Genomic DNA, 5,809 nt, shown 5'->3' on the forward strand with positions numbered 1-5,809 from the left:
ATTGTTGTGTGTGTGTCAAAAACACAAAACAAACAAAAAAAAGAAGAAAAGAAGAGAAAAAGAAACAAAAGAAAAAAACAAAAACAGAAAGGAAAAAAGAGAAAAAAAAAAGAAAATTTGGGTATCTTGTGAGAGGGTCGCCAAAACCTGCATTTCTTGCCACATTGCAGATCTTCTGAGGAAGAGACCTTTACCGAAATGCTTCATGCTAGGGACACTTAGGGCAACGTTGTTCGCTTGGAGAGATGCCCGAGATTATGGACTATTAATGAAAAGATCCCCTTAGCCAAATTGATCAAGAAGAGGGTTAAGACAATCAAGTTGCCTTTCAAGTTAATTTCTCCTTACCTAAACTGCGAGAAACAAGTTCATAATGTTAAGCAACGGGAGAGAGCAGTAGTGGCAAAATTGAAGGAGGAACGACGTCGTCGAGCTAAAAAAGAAGGCATCAAAAAGCTGGTGATTCAGAAGAAAGAGTATGTTGTTGAACAAAGGGCGAGCTACAGAGTTCGAAGAGAGGCCTAAGATCATGGACCATTAACGAAAGATTTCCCTTAGCCAGATTGATCACAAAGAGGGTTAATACAATCAAGTTGCCAACCAAGTTTATCATTCAAGTTAANTTCTCCTGACCCAAATGGTGAAAAGTAATTTCACAATGCTGAACAACGTGTGAAAGCAGCAGTGGCCAAACTGAAGAAGGAAGGGTAGCATCAAGTTAAAAAGGAGACATCAAGAATTGATAATTCAAATGAAGGAACATGTTGTTAAACAAGGGCGAATTGAAAGTGAAGCTTCTCACAATTAGCTTTCCTTACCAATGAAGCCATTGAAAATGTTCCTAAGTTATTTGCTGATGCTGAGTCTGCGGTGTCGATCTTTAACCTGCTTAAGGGGATTGAAACTTTCCTCAATTGCTGCAAGATCCGATCGGAGAAATGAAGAATCTGATGGATAAGACCCCAGGATAGTTGACCAAGACTTCATATGCCTCACATTTTGTGAACTTCTGAATGATGGGCCATCCTATTGACTCAGTCTTGTGTTAATTTCCAAATTATACTGGGGCAATCTTTTCATGGCTTTATAATTTCTGACTAGAGCATTTGAACTACATGGTCTTCTATTTTTCTTTTCCTTTTTATTTTCTTTTTGTTTCATCTAATAAAATTTTAAAAAAAAGCCCAAGATACCCTAAAGGACTTGAACCAGTTACCAAATCTTGGAGAACCAAGGAGAAGTTCAAGAATGAAGGAACGAAAGTTGATTTCCAACAATTGGAGGGGCAAATGAGCCAAGCCCTAAAGGTCCTGAGTGCCTTGAAAAACCTTGGGGATTTGTGCATATCACAACCTTAACACAGAGTTCGAAGGGCCCAAAATTTCCCTTACATGGTCTTCCCCTAAATTACACTTCACCCTCAGGAGCATACTTGGGGCAAGTTCACACTCGAAAGGCAGAAGATAACGAAGTTGAAGTGGAAAACAAGCTTAGGGCAACCACTTTCATGGTCCCTAGGAAAATGCTTTAATCATGTATTGTGAGCATGACGATGACAAGGCAATCTGAGTTGAAATATTCTTTCCCTGTTTGCACACCAATGGATGTTGAGGTTGACAGGGGTAAATTTGAAATGCTGAAAAAGGATAACAGCCATAGAAGGTGAATGAAATGCTAAGTCTGAAAATGTTGCAAGGCTTGCTTAGTCCCGGATCTGATGATACATTCAAAAGTTTAAATTTTCCAAAGGTGAGAAATATAGAGGGACCATTTGTCTCAAGACTCATCTCATGGCGTCTGGCAAGAAAATGGTGGTGCATGCATATGGTGAAAAGTTGTCATGTTGTTTCTTCTAAGAGTTTGGCTGGCATGGCACTAACTGGTGTGCTTATTTTGAACCTCCGCGCATCTAGTCTTGGGAGGATCCGATGGATGCATTCTTGAAGCACCAAAAATATAGCATGGATGTGGCACCAGACGGAGTGCAACTATAAAGCTTGGTAGAGGACTTAAAATCATTCAAAGAGTATGCCTAAAGGTGGAAAAAGTGCTGCTCAAGGAAAGTCTCTTTGAGTGATAATAAGATGGTTGACACATTCCTACATACTCTGCGATCATCCTTCTATGAGACCATGGTGAGCAGTGTTCCTTAAACTTTGTAGACCTGAGGATACTTGAAGAAAAAATTGAAGTCAATGTGAGGATTGGAACGGTCACGCAAGGTCATACCATGATAGCAAATGTGAACAAGTCGGGTTTAAGCTTGCGAAGAGAAGAAAGCAAAGAGTTTAATCACCTCCTATCGCTCAAATCCCGTTGGCCTACCCTTCACTTGAAACAATTGCAAGACAAAGGGGATATTTGATTCAAACTCAACTTCTCACTAGGCCGTTGGGCAGGAAAATGTTTGATCAAGAGAAAAGGCTGCGAGCTTCACTCCTATACATATGACTTAAGTAACGTTGCTTCCAAGTTTGCTTCAAAAAGGCCTTGTCTCTAATTGTTACATGAAGCCTTTAGACCCTCAATACTTCAAGACTCATGATACGAAAGGTACTTACCATGAAGGGGCTATCGATCATTACACCAAAAGTGTCTGTTGTCAAGCGCAAAGACAAGTTTTGATCCATTCAAGATTATTAAAGTGTAAAGAAAGTCAACCCTACACTAAGGCAAGGCTTGAGAATGTCTCTACAGATGCTATGAAACAATGATGCGGGCTCTAGAAACACATAAGAAAACATAAGTCATCGTACAAGTGAATTTGATGTTGTNAAGTATCTTGCCAAGAGATCTGTGTTCATTGATATCGCGCCGTCATCCATGACTTTAAATGCGAACTTTCTCTACAGGGTTTCTCCAAGTAGTGCTGGAAATTGAGTTCTGAAAGGGTATTGTGAAAAAAATTGAAAAAATGATGGCGATCTTGAGTCATTTGTCTTTCTTGCAAATCTTCAAACTCTTGTTTTTGGAAAATAAAAAAAAAGAAAAAAATGATGAAAAAATGGCAATAAACAACAAAAGTTGCAGTGTCAGATTTTCCCAAGGTCAAATGTTAAATCAAAAAATAACAATTTTGACGTTTCTCTCAAGACGTTTGTGCACATGCTGCTTGACAACCTCCGCCCTTCACTTTTCCAAATAAAGGATTTCCCCTCAACAAACATCGTCGCTGCCGTCAATAACAAAGTAAACCTTTTCACTGGGGCGGATTGGCTTGGCCAAAATTTTTCTCGCTTACGCTAGTAAGGTGATCCCCGAATCCATTGAGACAAAATAAAAAATATAAGGCAATAAAAAAAAAACATAAAAAAAAACTTTCAAAAAGAGAATAAGTCCGCTAGATTGAAAACCCGAAAGGGCGGTCTAGAAAGAGGAAGAAAAAAGAAAAAACTGAAGTCATCTAGTTGCAAAATTAATCTTTTGAAAATAAAGCAATCAGAGTTCAAAATGATGTGTGGCCTTCTTGTCTTTATCTAAAAAACAAAAAATATATCCATTGTCACCCCATTTGAGCCAAAAATAAATTCTTTTTTCAAGATCATCCCCAAGCAAGGGTTGTCATCAGGTAGGAGTCGACTCATGATGCAAATAAAGAGCACTCAATGATCAAACAAAGAGAATTCATCAAGAAGAGTAAAAAAATTAAAAAAAAAACAACAAAAAGAACAACAACAAAAATCACAAGGTGATGTTGAGCAAAAGGAATGAAAACCAAAGTTCAAGAAAAAAAGCAAAGGGCTCAAAAACTCAAATAGTTGATGCAATGCCTAGACGATAACCCTTGTTTCAAAAGAATAATAACCGACAAAATATTCATTTGAGCCTTTACACCCTTTCTTTCATTACCTTGTAGCCCTTAGCCACGATACAAGCCTAATAAAGCCCACACAGATTGAACAATGATTGCTCAAATTTTCATAAAGCTTAATTTTGCGATAAGGTGAATTGACATTCAATATGTCGTAAAAAAAAAAGGTTTAAAAATGAAAAAAAAAAGAAAACATGATATCTAGGGAAGAGGGAATCACCCTGCCATTCAACCAGAAGCATGCGAAAGAAAATAAAACCCATTGGGGGGCATCCTTTTAGCCGATCCTTTTCATGCCCACTACCTCTTCCAAACTGAACCCCTTGCCGAAGAAAAATTGGGGCAACTTTGTGAACCTCACACGAATTTTTTTCATCAACCCATACCACGATAAAAAAAACTGGGGCAGCTTTGTGAATCTCACACAAAATTTCATCAATCCATAATCCATTGACTGGGGCAACTTTGCAAGTCTCACTTGATTTTGTGCCACCCTAATTTTCATGGATCCAAACCCCAACTCATTTTCCTAAACACAAAATCGGGGCAAAATTTTTGATATATTGTGTTTCGTCTTGACACTCACATATTACGTCTCTTTTGAGGATTGAAGTACCCATGTGCTGGTCCCAGTCTTCCAAACCCTTCTAAACATCTCTCATGTTTTTCCCTTGTCTAAATTCAAGCATTTGTGCACTGATGTCTCGAAAGAAAAAGTCAAACATATAATCATATCTAGCATTAGACCTTGGATGTATGACATTACTCAGATTTCACAAAATCTTGAAAATAAAGACCAGTTTGATAATTGCAAGTGAGATGACTGACTCAAGCAAAGAGAAATGAAAAAATGCAAATGTTTTTCATCAATTCATAAAAAGAAATTTTTCGGATTGAAACCCTCTTCATTCATATGAATGGTTATCGAATCCTTCTTCTTCAAAAATACAAAAAGAATAACACTCAGATTTTCTCTTCCAAGCCATATTGTTTCAAAAATCAAATTTCTATCAAAATTGCAAAACATTTCACAAAATTATGAATTTCAAAATTTCATAAGCCCAGTTTCATCTGGCCATTTCAAAATTTCATAAGCCCAGTTTCATCTGGCAATTTCAAAGTTTCAAAAGCCCAGTATCGTCTGGCAATTTCAAAATTTCAAAAAAATAGTTTCATCTGGCAATTTCAAAGTTTCATAAGCCCAGCTCGCTTGGTCCATAAGCCCAGTTTTGTCTGGCACCCAAAGCCCAGCTTGTCTGGCCAAAGCTCAGCTCGCCTGGCACCTCAAGCTCAAGTTTTCTTTCTGTTATCGACCCTCTGCGTGGCAATGGTCAAATTTTTATTTTCTGTTCTATGAGTTTGGCCCTTTGCGAGGCAATGGTCAAATCCAGGTTTTAGTTTTCTGTTATTGGCCCTCTGCGTGGCAATGGTCGGATTTAAATTTCTATTCTGCGAGTTTGGCCCTCTGCGAGGCAATGGTCAAATCCAGGTTTTAGTTTTCTGTTATCGACCCTCTGCGTGGCAATGGTCAGATTTAAATTTCTGTTCTGCGAGTTTGGCCCTCTGCGAGGCAATGGTCAAATCCAGGTTTTAGTTTTCTGTTATCGGCCCTTTGCGTGGCAATGGTCGGATTTAAATTTCTGTTCTGCGAGTTTGGCCCTCTGCGAGGCAATGGTTAAATCCAGGTTTTGGTTTTTGTTATCGACCCTCTACGTGGCATTGGTCTTTTGGTATCGCGACTTGAATTATTTTTGTTTGTCTTCTTTCATAATTGAAACCCAGACGAAATTAATGTTTCTATCTTTACTTAAGTTTTCCTCAGATAATACGAAAATATCACATTTTCATATTATCCAGTAAAATCTAAGTAAAGAGGGGCAGCTGTCAACACCCAATTTCGTCCGGATGATTAAATAATAGAACTTGTTTTTACTTTTCTTATTTTATCTTATTTTATGTTTTTCTATTTTATTTTACTTTATTTTACTATTTTGTTTA

This window comes from Vigna radiata, unplaced genomic scaffold (assembly GCF_000741045.1).
Source record: "Vigna radiata var. radiata cultivar VC1973A unplaced genomic scaffold, Vradiata_ver6 scaffold_165, whole genome shotgun sequence".
Taxonomy (NCBI): Eukaryota; Viridiplantae; Streptophyta; class Magnoliopsida; order Fabales; family Fabaceae; genus Vigna; species Vigna radiata.